The 17210-nt window shown below is 39.9% G+C and overlaps 1 protein-coding gene across 3 annotated transcripts in view; it reads left to right on the top strand.

The window, feature by feature from the left end:
* fhl3a (four and a half LIM domains 3a) overlaps positions 1-17210 on the top strand; it is a 394693-nt gene that overhangs the window by 259183 nt on the left and 118300 nt on the right. The gene's annotated exons all lie outside the window — the stretch shown is intronic.

Here is a 17210-nt window from a genome sequence, read left to right as displayed (position 1 = left end):
AACGTATAAAAACGTTCAATTTTAAATATTACCATGGTCCCAAAAACGTATTTATACGTTTTTGTTTTGTTTAATGTTTTTTTTTAATGACTTTGATGCGGCCTCTGAACTGAAGAGAATGCTTAAATCAATGGTAGCTATTATAAAAACGGCCAGCAGGAGGCAGCAGAGTATACATGATCAACCAGTGTAATGTTGCAAAAAAGCTTTTTTTGTCACTGTTTTCAACAAGTTTGTGAATAATGATGAAACTTATCTATATTCTAATGCTAATTGCTGCAAAATGGAAACAAATACAAATATACTTTTTTTTTCACGATGAAAGAAGAGACTTTATAGAGTTTTTATAGCAATAGAAGACAATATTCTGTAGGCCTAGCAAAATCAGTCAAAAATCCAGTAAAACAGCCGAGAACGAAGGGGGTTGCTTCAGTGAAAATGGTTGGGAGTGAATGAATTAAACAACCAAATAAATATTTGCAGCAAAGTGCCCCTGTGAGTGAAAAGTTAAGAATTTTGCTGAGTTGTGATGTCACAGTTGGGCTAATTTACATAATCCCGCCCTCACACTGAATTTTCTCCACCCATGACTTGACAGTTAGGCAACCAAAGATTCACAGTTTTCAAAAGATGGTTGTCAGCCTACATGGAAAAGCTTGCGTATCCACAAACACACAAGTATACTTTTGGGGAGCTTGCTGATGAAGTGCTGCCACCTTGAATGAAAATGCAATCCATCAAAAGCCCTTTTTCAGTCTTGTTTTAGTTGTTTTGTAGTTTGAAGTGTCACAAAAGCAAAGATTAGCATCCAATTCCCTGTTCTGCTTGACTAGGTTCTTTTCACAAAAAGTTTTTCTACACTGTGTTTTTGTCTGAACTTACCCATATTATACTAATGATTACTAAAGAACGGCAAAAGCTAGAAATAAACTTTCTTTCTGGTAATAGTGTTCAGTAATTACAATGTCACTCAAATGCAACAATCACAGATGACCCAAATGAAAATCTTAGGTTTGCTAAAAGAGCTGCTGGATTTTCTAGCTGTGTGAGCTATCGTGCCAAAAGCAATGGGACACTGGGCAAAAGTGCAAGGACACCACTTGATTCTAACCCAACTCCAAATTGTACCACCTTTTTGGCGTTCCAATATCAAGGCAGTGCCTCAATTGTTGTCAAGGTGTCTCCCAGCGGTGGAGGCCGACTGGTGACAAGCCACCGGATCATTCTAGCACGTTGCGTTTGCCTCATTGCACCCGCACCCAAGCGGCGGCATGCTTGCTTACCCAGACAAAATGAAAAATCAATACATGTCCCCCCGCCCCCCCCCCACCACAGACGCGCTCTTTTGCAGGACAATTGACCCTGACACTGTGATCTCTCAGTGTGAGCCGTATTATTTCCACTCGCTTGGTTTAAGAGGTAAGCGATCCATTTCTCAATGGCCGAGCGTGCAGGACACCTCGAACGACACCTCGCAGTCAACGGCCAATAAAGTCAAGTGACGGCCATCGAGCAAATACTTGCGCAGGCTCTTTAAAGCCTTCATGAAAACGATCAAGCTAGTATTTTACCATTTAATGCTGAACTAACTGAAGAGATTCATTTTCATAGCTAGCTAGCTAGCTTTCAAAGCTAAGTGGTTGTCGCAGTTACGCCAGATAAACGCTGATGAGAACAAAGACACTTGATTTCTTATATAGTTTAACGCTATGTCTCCACAATTCAGTATTTTTTTATTTTATTTTATTTTATTTTTTTTTTTTTTCTGGAGAGCTCAGTATTGTTCATTCGGTAATTTTACCAATTTGACATGTCATCATCATTGCTCTCTTTTTAATTTTTTTTTTAATTTTTTTAAAATAAATTTTTATTTTGTATGTGGGTTACGCCAGATAAACGCTGACAAGAACAAAGACACTTGATTTCTTATATAGTTTAACGCTATGTCTCCACAATTCAGTATTTCTTTATTTTATTTTTTTATTTTTATTTTTTTTCTGGAGAGCTCAGTATTGTTAATTCGGTAATTTTACCAATTTGACATGTCATCATCATTGCTCTCTTTTTAATTTTTTTTTTAAATAATTTTTTGTTTTGTATGTGGGTATGTGCGTGTGTGTGTGTATTCACTAGTTCACCTAAAGCCTATTAAAAATCCCATACCGTTCACCTAAACCGAATACTTCAGAATCCAGCTAGAGTCGTGAGGTTGTCAGGAGACCCGAGTAAGGATCAAAGAAAAGAAAGGAAAGTGAAATCCAGCACCGACCAGACATTAAATTTTTTTGGGCTGAAAGAGATTGTCCCCCCGCCCCCTCCCCCCAGAAACCACCCATAATGTTAATCAGCAAACGAGAGCTTTGGTTGTAGGGAGATTGGTCATTAGAGAGGGAGGTGGAAGACATTGATTTTTAATTTTGACATGCAAATTTGTTTGCCACCGTATTTGTGTACAGTAAGCTGACCCGCTCGCGTCGCTCTCAGCACTTCTTCTTTGAAAGTGACTGAGTAGTTTACCCACGTGCAACATCAGCGCCGGACTTTTCATCACACACTCGTCACATGAAATAGAACCAGAATCACAACCAGACTCATCGAAAAAATATCGATATCGTGATATATACAACAATATATATACAGTATAACAATATGCAAATCACAAAAACATGCAATAAGTTTCATATGGAATTGTATGCTTTTATCTGAATTTGACCAGTCAGACGCTAACTAAAATGTGCACCGCCATCCAATAGTTGAACATTTTCGAGAGGCAATTACGATTTATTAACTAAGAATACATTGAGTTTGTTTATTTTGCAGCATGACATTTTTTTAAATTCTTTCATTAGATAATAAAAATGTCATTTCTTTAGCTACATGTTATCGCAATAATATCTATCACTATATTTAACAACTCTATCACATGATTTCCCGATATCGGGCAGCCCTATATACAATAGTAACTGTATCTTAGTAAGAGTAAAAGTGTCTTGTTTGTCAAAACGTTCACAATATAAACCCGTCTCAGGTCAATTAGTGAAGCCCAAAGTTCAAAGCAAACTTGGTGCGTCAGCATTTAGCTGGTATGCTGCACACAAATGGAATAACCTGCCAAGAGAACTGAAGTTAGCTTTCAAATCAGATTAAAAAAATAATAAAAAATTCCCCATACCTATAATTAAGGTCTTTTAGAACATTTCTATAGTAAATCTTTCCAAAATCATGCTCTTGTGCTGTACGTTCTTTTAGTAATTTTAATAGACTACTTTTTATTTCTGTACTTTGCTTTTAAATGCTCTTAAATGCTACTGTTTCTATAAATGTCTTCAATTGGTTTCGATTTAAATGTTGTATAATGCTAGTATTTGCTACATAAATTATTTTTATTTAATTTTTTTTGGTACATAGAAAAACAAACTAAAAGTAATCTGGCACTGATTGTCATCGTTTCATTTCAAGACAGGGGGTAGTAAGTCACAATAACCGCCACCTTGCACAATAGAAATAACCCACAAATCCAAGAAAGTTGCAGTAACCCAACGATTTATCGTGGCACGCTGAAATGTGTGAGTACGCCCTAAAAACAAAGCCATGGTGGTAAAGTTGATCACCTCGAAATTCCTTGTGTTGGTTTTCACCTTTTTCCCACCTCGGGGGGTTGAGTCGCAACTATGCCATCTTTCACGATTGCTGCTGGAAAAGTATGTTAGCCACATTAGGGAAGCTCCAAAAAAATGACGAGGGGGGGGGGGAGCGCTAGTGGCACAGTGCCGCAGCATCCGGGAAAACAATTAAGACATCTGTCTCGGAGACGTCCCGCGGAAAGACGGCGACGAGACACCGAGCGGATTGACACGTTTGTCACATATTCATTTGTCTGCGTTCGCGTCACTGACGGCATTTTCTCACCTCGGTGACAGCCGGGGAAGGAAGGGGGAGTAACGGCGACATGGCGCGCCCGCCGCGCCGTGCACTTGGATTAGCTATCATAATATGATGACAGTAATTGAGCTCGTCATAATTGCTCAATTGCCAATCCTTTCCCCTCGGGGGTGTGAGAGGCAACTGTTAGTGCTGTGCAAGCCTTCATTACATGGACGTGATATCGTGATAATTCACTTACAATATAGCATGACTGGCAGTGAGTACGCCGACGACTAACACATCACATCGTTTTAACTTTACCGAGCCAGTCATAGAAGGTCAAGAGTTTGTTCCTCTACCCTTTGAGGGATTTTTATTTTTTTAACCTCAATTCTTTATTTTACTCTCTTCCAAGTGTGTTTGGTCCCACTCTAAATAGAGTCAAATTTACGCTACAGAATTTACTGTGCATGCCATGCATCGGATTGGGTTCTTCTGGAGGCGGCCGATACCAGCTACTAATACTTAAGGCAAAAACAATTCTGATATGGAATATATCCTTGGTATAATGTGGCACTTGCTGGTATTCGTCTAGAAGAACATTAAATAATTTTCTCCCAAAAACTTTCTCTTTTAAATATTGCCATAGTCCCAAAAACGTACTTATACGTTTATTGTTTTTTTTTGTTTGTTTGTTTGTTTTAAATGCCAGAGCATACAGAAGGCTTTGATGCAGCCTCTGACCTGATAAAGCAATGGAAGTTATTACCAAAAAACGGCCAGCAGGTGGAAGCAGAGTATAAGAGATCAGCCATGTTGCAACAAGCTCTTTTCCCCAGTGGTTTAACCAGATTTGTGAATAATGATGAAACTTAGCTTTATTCTAATGCTAATTGCTGCAAAACATAAACAGATACAAATATATATTTTTCCTGATGAAAGAAGAGACTTGAATCTTTCTTTTGGTCGATTCCATGTTTTTATAGAAATAGAACCCAATATTCTGCGGGCCTTGCAGAATCAGTCAAAATCCAGTAAAACAGCCCGGGAGCGAAGGTGGTTGCTTCAGTGATAATGGCTGGGAATTAATGAGTTGAAGAGGTTTTCAATCCATAAATTTAAAAATGAGCTTAATTGGCATTAAAAACGTCTGAAATCAATCATTCAAAAGTCTTAAAATTGTTTGCACATAAGTAGGATTTTATGATTATAAATAGTCTGAAATCTCTAAAATGGCTTAACAGTCTTTACTCTAGTGGTAGCATTACGTAATCACGACAGCGGAACCAACAAAAATGATGTTTTTTCTGTACTCTTATTTACTGTATAGCAACTTTAGGCAACAAGGGAAATTTAAAACATTGGGAATTTGGTCTTACTTAGTTTCAAATGAAATCAAAAAGTCTTTACAAAGTCTTGAACTCTGAGCATGCTTGATGAGTTGCTCGGTTAGGACTGCTCCAGTTTGACATATGGTTTAGGTCAATACTGTTACTTTTTTTTTTCACCCTGCAGCCAATCAAATTGTGAGATGATGGTTTACCAGTGACTGATTCTTTCGTACGCCTGCACAACGTCATCACTTCAGTGTCCCACATTGAGACGTTAGCTTCATGGAGGACTTGATCAGATTTTCCCCGGCTGGAATCTGGACCAAAGCTCCTCATCTTCCGCTTCTTCCTCCCTCGCCACAAATGAGAGGATGGAGAGGCGGAGGGGGGAAAAATAGAAAAACACAAAATTGGAAAAAACAGCTGAGGGTGTAAATAATTCATGCAGACAATATGACTTTTTTATGTAAATTTGGTGCATTAACCCTCTATTATAATGATGGACGACAGATACGGGTGATGTTTCCTTGGTAAGAGCTAATGGATGACCATCATAAATTCACTGCACATTTTATTGTGTTGCCGAGGAAAATTGTGCCTGCAGGCAACGTTGTTTACTTTTATGTCAGGGAGGAGGCGGAAAGAAAAAAAATCCTTGCCGTCGTCAAAAGGAGAGAGCGGGAAAAAAGGAGTAAAAAATAATAACAATAATAATGATAATAATGGGGGGGCTCCCGCGCAAAGACTCGTATTTGGACCTCGCCTGGCGACTGTCCCTCAGCTTCTCCTCGGAGAGCGCTTCTCGCCGCGCTTTGCAATTACTCACTACTGGATTTGGGAGATTTGGGGAGGTAAAGAGGCGTCATTTTTCATCACGGCCTCCCGCCACGAAGTAACGCGGCCCGGCGCGAGCCTCCGCTCGTAGCCGTCGTGGGATCAAAACGCATACGTGATGAAGCCTAAAGCCTGTTGATGCTGTTTTCACTTTTGAGAGCCATCTTCTTAACTTGTGCACTATTGATGAGAAGGAGCAGCGCCGGTTGGCTCGGCCGTCATCCCCAGCCGCCCCACCCCCCTTTTCCCCCTTCTGCCCCGTAGGCTACCCCCAGGCCCTCGTCAAATCAACACCCTCCCTCCTTGGTCTTTCCCCCCCCTCCATCTTTGATTCGTCTTGTAATATCGGCTGCCTAATTAACAGAGAGCCCGCACGTCTCATGTGACTTGTTTTGGGTGGATTTCAGCATGCTCAAACCTGCCTTTTAGCAGCCCTCCCACTGTGCCGCTCTCTCATTTTCTTGACTCGGAAGCAGACGTACTCCTGACAGTCCATCATGCTGCTTTTTTCAGAAACGTACAGCCACCGGATTAGATAGCTGTCCATCCATCCGTCCATCTGTCCGTCTTCCGTGGCGCTTGTCCTCATTAGGGTCACGGGTGTGCTGGAGCCTATCCCAGCTGACTCGGGGTACGGCTTGGACCGGTTGCCAGATAATCGCAGACAGACAAGTATTCGCACTCACATTCCCACCTATGGAGCATTTGGAGTTTTTAAGTACCCATAGAAAGCCTTTTAATTGAAACGGAAATCTGGAGGTTTCCTGTGTTATCTATTAAATCGTTGTCAAGCATAGCATGTACGATGCATCTAATTATTGTAAAACAACAAATCTGAAAAGTACCTTGAATTGCGGACATTTCTGTTTATAAACAATTTGAGATTTGCGCAAATTCTTTTATGAAAAATGAGCACTATTTACGCACTATTTACGGTAACTAGCGAAGGGATGGTTCTATTTTGTGCTTCTTCTTCCTCTGCATAAACGTCCGTCATTGGCAGCGAAAGCAGAAGTTCCGCCTTTGTCATCCTCCATCGTCCAATCACAAATCCGAAATTAGTCAGAAAATACACTCTAAAACAATTGGGTCAAAAATGACCCCAATTTGAGATTGTCCGTAAGGATGTGTCATTTGAGGTATATTATTTTGTTTAAACAATTTTTGTATTATTATTTCTTGGTAATATCTCTGACCTTTTTTTTCCTCTTTCATTTCCTTGTATTTTGTCATTATTTAATTTGAGTTACTATATTTGGCAATTTCTCACAATATCTATATATAATTTATATATATATATATTTATAAAATTGTTTTACACAAAAAATTACCCATTTCTTGACTCAAAGTTGGGTCTAATTGACATTTACCCATAATTGGGTTATTTTTGACCCAACTGTTTTCAGAGTATAAATTGAATAAACCAATCTAATTGGGTCAAAAATGAATCGACACAACTTTTTGAGTACCCCAAAAGTTGGGAAAAATTTAAATAATAACCCCCAAAGCAGCCTTATTTTGGGGTTATTCACCAGCTATACAATACAATATATATATATATATATATATATAATATACAATACATTCACTCAATCACAGATGCAAGAAGCCATCCACGCCAAAGAAGCGCAGCCTTCTGTAAATAGAAAGCATTTGTTGGTGGTAGTGTGAGCGAGACCATCAAAAATTATGACAATGATCAAAAGAATAACATTTTTTATTTTTTTTTAAATGACAACGTGACGTGCGCCCAGAAAGGGAAGCAGGTCATAGACGGATGGGCAACACCAATTGTAAAGCCTCAACTGTCCGATGTGGGTGGAGTCAAAGTTTGAAAACTGCTTCGAGGATTTTCTGGAAGTTTGAAAAGGTCCCTTGACCCCAGTTTCACATAACTACATGAAATTGGGACATCAGCCATTTTGGTTTGAAGCAGTCATTTTAGCTGAATTTCAAATTTCATGAAAATCGGTTTTGCTTGCACTATCTACGTTTAGTAGACCTCGATGCCAAGATTTGGTATGGTTTTGAGGTTTCTCCGTGAAAAATAGGGTGCGTGGGCCCGTTTACAATTCACAACAAAAGATGTGTAGCGCATGGAAGCGCACAGATGTGCATGCAGCATCAAGCTGCAGATGTGGAAGCCGCGGCAGATGGCGGCAACCAGCTGTTTCACGCGAACTCTCTCACAACCCCCCACACACACTATATCAACACACACATCTGGGCTTCCTACTCGCCGAGCGCCGTCTTGATTGGATCACCCGCCAGCTCGCCTTCTCGAAGGACGCCTGGCACCAAAGTCACGTGACCAAAACGACTGCGATATCTTGCGCACGCGTTCTGCGGCTAAGTGGGCCAAGTGGGTGGTTCGAGTCGTATACATTGTCCTGCGTAAGGGCTAAACATACCATGCTAATTAGCCACCCAGCTGCCTGGTGCCACATCCCATAATGGGTCTCGCCTCAGCACCGGCTCCTCGGAGACCTTCTCCACCCGCCTATCGCTAATTTCTCAATTTGTCCGCCACATTTACTCTCTGGGTTTTAGCACGCTTAACCTTTTCCGACGGCTAATGTGCACCTTTGTCAAACGCGGGCCAAAGTGACGCCTCCCTAATGATTCACTTAGCATCCGGCGTGCCGATTCTAATGAACAAACCCGAGCCTCAGCTGGGAATTGGGTGATTATTATCATGTACATAAAGAATTGACAAAGCGAATGAATAACAGGCTTTTGTTCAAATGGCCTAGCGAGCCCTGCTAAGGTGTTTAGGAGCTTTTGTTTGTGCTTAGAACTTCCATCCGGCGCCTCGGGCAACCGAGACACTTTGTTCCGCGCAGGACCGGCGCGCGGGGAGGCCCCGGCGAGCGTCGGGGGAGGCCCCCCCCCCCACCCCCTTGTCTTCAACGCAATTGCTGGAGGAAAACCAAAGCTCGGCGCCGTTTCCCCCTCTTGTTTGCTGGCACGCGGAGGCTGTTTATCTAGAAAAGAATAACTTGTTTTATTCATGTTGGCGTTGGATCGCGCTGCGGCCTCCTGAGAGAGAGATGGGGGGTGGGGGGGTTGATGGGGGTTCAGCGATGAAGCGCGCTTGCTTTTTTATCGCAAAACCCGAGCGTATGTGCATGTATAGTGTGTGAAAGCCTTCGGCATTGAGTCTAGTGGCGACTTTTGCTACTATTTTGTTGTCCTTTTTGATGAATAGTCCAAAGGCCTTTTAAAAGAGGCACCATATCAGCTAATTATAGTGTACAGTTGGGGAAATAATTATCCCATCCCCTTGTGGCAGACAGCCATGCACACTCAATACTCCTGATCTCAACTGGTGCACTAGGAATACAGTTCTTACCTTCTAATCTCTTTACAAAGATATGAGCATGACTGTTAAAAGTTGTCAGGGGCAAGATTGTTGATCCGCAAAAGGAGTGAAAAAAAAAAAAAGAATCAGTAAAAGGCTCTGTTAAAAACTTACTGGCATCATTATTCCAAATTGGACGGCATACAAAATTGCCATCGTCATTTCCCACCCTAGTTTTAACCTTCCTCTTTTATTAGTTTGACAGAAACAGCAGTTGACTTCCTGGGTCAATTTGACCCATCATACAAAGTCATCATTCATTATAATTATTCATATATGATTATAGTTGTTTATTGAGTCACTACATTTACTGCTTTAAAAAAATGCAATGGGTCAATTTGACCCCTTATACAAAGTGTCTATCTCGAAAAAAATATATTAATCTAAAAGTAACTTAATTCGTGAATAATTATACTTATTTATTGAGTCACTACACTTACTGCTTTAAAAAAAATGCATTGGGTCAATTTGACCCGTTATACAAAATGTCTATCTCGGGGGGAAACAAATCTAAATTTAACTTCATGCATGAGTAATTGTAGTTATTTATTGAGTCACTACACTTACTGCTTTAAAAAAAAAAATGCAGTGGGTCAATTTGACCCGTTATACAAAGTGTCTTATCTCGAAAACAAAATCTAAATGGAACTTCATTCATGAATAAATATAGTTGTTTATTGAGTCACTTGAAAAAAATTGTCTTAGTGTCTTATCTTGAAAAAAAATGTATCTAAATATAACTTCATGCATGAATAATTCTAGTTGTTTATTGAGTCACTACATTTACTGCTTTAAAAAAATGCAATGGGTCAATTTGACCCTTTATACAAAGTGTCTATCTCGAAAAAAAATCTTAATCTAAAAGTAACTTCATTCGTGAATAATTATAGTTATTTATTGAGTCACTACATTTACTGCTTTAAAAAAAAAATGCATTGGGTCAATTTGACCCGTTATACAAAATGTCTATCTCGGGGGGAAAAAAATCTAAATTTAACTTCATGCATGAGTAATTATAGTTATTTATTGAGTCACTACACTTACTGCTTTAAAAAAAATGCAGTGGGTCAATTTGACCCGTTATACAAAGTGTCTTATCTTGAAAACAAAATCTAAATGGAACTTCATTCATGAATAAATATAGTTGTTTATTGAGTCACTTGAAAAAAATTGTCTTAGTGTCTTATCTTGAAAAAAAATGTATCTAAATATAACTTCATGCATGAATAATTATAGTTGTTTATTGAATCACTACACATACTACTTAAAAATATTCTGTATGGGTCTTTTTGACCCACTAAATAACAGTAGGGGTCAATAGTTTTTAATGTTTCAATGCTAACAATCAGTGTTACCCAATTATACATTGGGATCTATTTAACCTACTTGGAACATCAGTTTCTTTGGCATTTGTGGTCCTGGGTCAATTTGACCCATATCCAAAAATTGTCAGAAACAGCAACACAAATTCCCAAAATATGTACTTAAGACTAATTATAATTACTACCTTTTAAAGCAAGAAATCTTACAATGGGTCAATTTGACCGACCATATAAAAGCAGGGTTAACGTTTTTAACATTCTGTGTCCTGCTCACTTCAACAATGTTGTGATTATTTTGTGTACAAACCGTACCAAACCACAGTAAGCTTGATCATTAACACGGGTTTAAGTGCCGCATATGAAGTGTGAAAGTCGAGCATCGGGTTGTTATGAAACACGGCATGCTTGCTTGCCAGCTCTCCTCGCAAGCGCCCATGATATTTAATCCCCGGCAATTAAAATATTAATCAGCGGACCATTAATTAAGTCGCTTAAGTGCTCGTTGAGGTTTTATTAGTGCCACCATTTGGCCGTCTTTAAGTGACAACCCAAATGGGGCCACTCTTGGAGAAAAAGATGATAATTGGCTTTGGCAATTCCATTTCCACCGGCGCAAGATCCTCTCACCCGCGCCCACGCCGACCCATCAATAATTGATCTAATTACTGATATAGTGGCATGAGTCACTCCCCATTCAGGAGACAAACATGATTATTTAATAATAATAATGCTTCCAAACATATGCAACGTCTCCTGACCTGCCTACTTGACTCAATTTTTAATGATGTGCTAACACAAAGAGCTCCAAAAAAAAACAGAACAACAAAAGAAATTCACTTGTGACCTGTACTTGCTAAATATCAAAAGAGCAATATAATAATGGTACATTTTGTAATAAGAATCGTACCAATAATGAGAATGATGTTCTGCATCACACCCAAAACGTTTGGTCAAGATCTGACTTTGTGGAGCTGAGCAATTCAAATTTTGTTTTACGACGAGGCATCAAAATTTTCCACTAAAGACACAATGATGAAAATTCTACGTCTTCACAATTTATCATTGCGCATCTTTCTATTCTAATTACTTCAAATTTGGTAGCAATCGTATAAATTCTCTACACTCTAAAAACAGTTGGGTCAAAATAAACCCAATTATGGATAAAAAATGGACCGATCCACTTTATGGGTCAATTTGAACCAACTTTCTGGGTTGTTGACCCAATTTTTTGACCCAAGTAAAGCATATGACCAATATTTATGCGTTGTTTTGCACTAGAAGATACATTTCCAAATTGACCCAGATAGAAAATTGGTCCATTTTTTACCCATCTTTGGGTTATTTTGGAACCCACTGTTTTTAGAGTGTACGACCAGTCTTGTCTTGGAACCCCTGGAAAGGGCCAAAAGGGCTGCTTCAAACCAAAATGCAAGACTTCCTGTTCGTTTTTTTTGACATGGCTTTCAGAAATCTGAGAATAAAGTTGGAGATTAAAGTCAGAATTCTCAGTTTAAAGTCGGAATTCTGAGAATAAAATCGGAATTCTCAGTTTAAAGTCAAAATTCTGAGATTAAAGTCAGAGTTCTCACTTTAAAGTCAGAATTCTGAGAATAAAGTGGGAATTCTGACTTTAAAGTCAGAATTCTGAGATTAAAGTCAGAATTCTCATTTTGAAGTCGGAATTCTGAGAATAAAGTCTGAATTCTCAGTTTAAAATCAGAATTCTGAGATTAAAGTCAGAGTTCTCACTTTAAAGTCAGAGTTCTCTCTTTAAATTCAGAATTCTGAGAATAAAGTGGGAATTCTGACTTTAAAGTCAGAATTCTGAGATTAAAGTCAGAATTCTCATTTTGAAGTCGGAATTCTGAGAATAAAGTCTGAATTCTCAGTTTAAAGTCAGAATTCTGAGATTAAAGTCAGAGTTCTCACTTTAAAGTCAGAGTTCTCTCTTTAAATTCAGAATTCTGAGAACAAAGTGGGAATTCTGACTTTAAAGTCAGAATTCTGAGATTAAAGTCAGAATTCTCATTTTGAAGTCGGAATTCTGAGAATAAAGTCTGAATTCTCAGTTTAAAGTCAGAATTCTGAGATTAAAGTCAGAGTTCTCACTTTTAAGTCAGAGTTCTCACTTTAAATTCAGAATTCTGAGAATAAAGTGGGAATTCTTACTTTTAAGTCAGAACTCTCGCTTTAAAGTCGGAATTCTGAGAAGAAAGTGAGAATCCTGCCAACCCTTTTTTCCCACGTACAATTTCAAACCAAAATGGCACCCTTCCCCTGTCTTTTTGGTCATGACTTCTTGAGAGTTTTTTGTGGCTCTCCTCGTGTTAAACCTGCCTCCCAAATTTCACGCTGCTAAGTTAAACTGGCTTCGCGGGCTGAATTTTTAAAAGTCTCTGGATGGGCCGCTACGGTGTCAAAAACAGAGGAGGGTTGTAGTTGAGGGGGAGTGGGGGAGGGAGGGTCTGAACACTATCCACATCCCATAATGATCCCAATAATAACCCCCGACAACACACGCGGACATAAAAAATAGTGCGGAAGTGTATGTGTGTGAATACGTGTGTGTGTGTGGTTGGGATTATGAGGCGCAGTAAAACATGAAGAAACTCAGTGAATATGCTGGAGGTAAATGAAGTCCCAAGGGTGTAATATTCACCTCGCCATAATAATTCTGCCTCTGTCAAAAGCCAGCCAGCTTTGCTCTAAGTGTGTGTGTACAGTATGTGCGTATGCGCCGGAACTACACACACACACACTCACTTACTCGTCTTCTCTCACTCGTTCTTTTCCCTTTCGGTGGCGACAACTCCGAGCAGGGAGCAGGAAGTCGTCGTTGCTCCCGTACGTTTGTTGACGCGTGCGTGTTTGTGTGTGCGCGCAAACCACAAGTTGAGCTCGCCGGGAATGAGCGTGGAAACGCGTCTATTTCCATCTCCTCGGATGACTGAGGACGGCTCGGGGAAAAAAAGGGAAGAAGAGGCTGCCCACTGAGGGAGACACTGGCTTGCATTGTGGGGCTTCGGGGCGGCAAAGCGCACTGATCGGAAGGACGGATCCATTAAATGTGTGTATGTATGTGTGTGTGTGTCTCGCGAGCAGCCAGACGCAACGAATGGCGCTCATTAGCCCCATGTTAGCCTTGCTAGCTGCGAAATGCCCCGTGGCAATAAGGTCATCGGCAAGGTCGCGACTTGATTACATGCTAATGCACTGATGTGCCGATGTGTGTACGCAAAACGCACACACTTTCCCTCCAAAGATGTTTTTTTTTTTTCTCATTGTGACATGCTAAGAAGTTGACTTAAATAAAATATATAATTTTATCATTTAAAGCAACCAACTGTTTTGAACATCGTCTTGAATTTCAAGACAATTCCCAATTTTAAGAGATTTGACTAATTATGCTTTATGACATGTAGATGATTTCCTAAGAGAACATGTGGCCCCCCAAACAGTGTCCCCAAATTGTGTCCTGTTCACAGTTAACAGCAGTAAAAGGCCATCACTTCAAATGGCAACATTTTGTGCGATAAAGCACAATGTTTTGATGACATTTTCGCCCAAAAATTAATTCGTACGACTTTTGAACATCAGTTCAAATTCCGAAATTTTTAAACGATAATGCATGCTTTTTGGAATGAAAGGTTCTGAAATTTTACATCAAATTTGGAACTGTGCAGCCTTTCAAATGAAGGTTATGAATTCTGATTATAAAAACCTTGGAAATTGAATTTTTGAATTGTACTTTTTGGATCAAATTTTATCCAAATTTTACACTTTACAATTCCAAATCATACCATTTCAGTTGTGTGTGACGAGGTGTAATATTTTTGATGAAATTGTATTAATAGTTATTGAAAAAAATCTGAGTTTTGTACAAGAAAGCATAATGTGATAATACATACATTTTGCTTTTTTTTTTTTACCGTAATCACTTTTCAACTTCAGTTCATATTTAGTTTTCTCAAATCTACTTTTTTAAATCGTCCTTTTGAAGCAACACTAAAGAATTTTTTAGTTTACGTTGATTATGGCGGCGCCGTTTGGACAAAAGCGGTAATGTTTTGCCTGAAGGAAGACCACATTTCCCATGAGGACAAGCACATTGCGTTATTTTTTTAGCTCACGCCAAATGACTTCTGTCTTTGTAACAAATGGGGAAACGCAGCCCATTTGTAGTTTTTTTTTTTGTGTGTGTGGTAGTGTACCTACCATCCTCCTCAAAGTTGCTTAGTGCCAGTAAAATGATACAGATCCCCTCAGGCCATGGCAAAGGTACCACAACTAGTTTTAAGACATCAGAAGAGTTATGAAAATATCTTTTTACGGTTGAAAAGTTCCTTAGTGCTACTTAAAACAAAAAAATTGTGCAATGAAGTGTAATTTTTACATTAAATTTTGTTGAAAATTTTACGAGAAAATTATGAATGATCCGACTTTAAAAAGTTACTGTAGTGTTGTGCTTTTGCTTTTGATAAAATGTTCTCAAATTTGCTACAAAATTGTGGTTTGTTCAACTTTTGAACTGTAATACAGTTATTTCAATTTGTGCGGCTGTTGAGACGTAATTTTCCTGCAAATTTGCACCAAATTCCAAATCGAGCAACCTCAAGTGCCTTTGACTTATAGTTTCACCTCTATAATTTTTGCTGCACTTCAGCCTCATCACCAAACAAGTTCGCTGATTTCCATGTTCTTGTATTACTCTGTTTTTAAATCAATTGCACTTCTTGCCTATAGGGGGAGCCAGGGAGCAGCAAAGCTCAATCTTCCACGTCAGCCTTTTGTCATGAAAGATGCGCAAATGAAGGCAAGGGAGGGGAAAAGCCTGAGGGTTTGTTGTGTTCTCCGTCATCAACATTGATTTAGCATCTGACTTTATTTTATTTCCTAAATCTATCGCATCTCTCACATGATCGACCTTTGATGACGAAGTCTGCTTTCATTGGCGTATGCGCTTGTTTATTAAGAGTGCAGCTGCGTGCCACATACTTTGAACATGTCTCTTTGAATGTAGAAAATGTCAGCTGTGTTGAGAGGACGTAAGGTTGTCGTTGGATTTTCTGTTGATGCATAAGGTCCGCAGTCATCACTTGGGCAGCCATCGGGCTCCATTTAACAGATAAGAAAATCGCATATAATATCAACTGAATTGCTTGCATTCATCTTGTGTGCAATTTCCACGCTGGACAATTCCCAGTTTAGCTCCAAGCCTTCCCCGAGGGGGCAAGTTCACAATTTCTGCCACTACGCTGATAAGGAATCATCCGAGAAGCGCAAATGGTTAGGATGGCGATCGATTCGGTATGCAGAAACGACCACTAGAGGCCGCCACTGAGATAAAGTGCCATCTGCGGTGTTAAAATTTATTTAGCCACATTAGCAATTGTTCTGATGTTTGCTTCCGTCGCCAATATTGGGCTTTAATACGTCGACATCAACTTCGTACCCTCATTCATTGTTATCGTCATTCCTTCAGAAAAAGAGGCTCAATCGAAAGTTTTTCTGCTGTAATTTTGCAGCTTGTGTTCGTTTATGCGGAAAATGAATCAAAACCATATTGTGTGCGTACAACATCCCTTTGCAGGCTTGCCCTTATCCAATGCACGCGTTTGAACCCAAAGCCCTCCAAGTGTAAGGCAAAGCCCCCCTTACGTGAAATTAGTCTCAGTGGGAAGGCAGGAGGCGCTCTCTCGTTCAGCCGCCTGGCCCCGCCCACTCCTGCCCAGCTACTGTCACACGCGTCAAGGTGTGCACAACGTTAATTGCCTCAGTGTGTGTGTGTGTGTGTGTGTGTGTGTGTGTGCGTGCAGCGGTAGCCGAGCTCAGGTGCACCTTTTGGCCGCTCCTTGCAAATGAGATGCAGAACCTCCTTTTCCGTGGATAATTGACCCTGGGGATCCGCCTTCCTTCCTTTGCTCGCCTCCTCCGCTCCCGCTGCCTCTGATTGGTTGCGAGTCAGCAGGTTGGAGTCGGACCTTTGACCCGACAGCTTCCTGTTCTAGTTCACACTGAGAAGTACAGTCGTTCCACTTCCTCAAGCTGCAATGTTGGAACATCCCATTTGTTTGATGTGAAGCAGTGGCGGATTCTGATTCACTCTTAAAACTGAATTGAAAACAAAAATAACCCAACTTGGGGCAAAAATGGACCCGACCCACTGCTTAGGGTCAATTTGACCCAATTCCTTGTCGTTTTGCAAAACAACCCAACAACTCCCCAAAATGGGGTTGGTTGTGTCGAATTGACCCAAGTCCATTTTTGACCCAAATTTGGTTCTTTTTGACCCAGCCTTTGGTGGGGATTTAACAGACTTTAACCACCTCCCCTGTCACGTTGCAATTATAGCTAAATAGTTGGGTCAAAAATAAGCCAATTAAAGGTCAAACTGAAGCGTATTCACTTAGAAGAAAAACAAAAAAAAGTTTTTGGGGGGAGCTTTGTTTGGGGGGTTTTGTGTAATTTTTTTTAAATGTTCTGTTTTTCTGACTATTA

The sequence above is a fragment of the Vanacampus margaritifer genome, chromosome 9 (genome assembly GCF_051991255.1).
Source record: "Vanacampus margaritifer isolate UIUO_Vmar chromosome 9, RoL_Vmar_1.0, whole genome shotgun sequence".
In the NCBI taxonomy this organism is placed as follows: Eukaryota; Metazoa; Chordata; class Actinopteri; order Syngnathiformes; family Syngnathidae; genus Vanacampus; species Vanacampus margaritifer.
The sequence above is the reverse complement of the archived record's forward strand: the minus strand, read 5'-3'. Positions and strand labels throughout refer to the sequence as shown.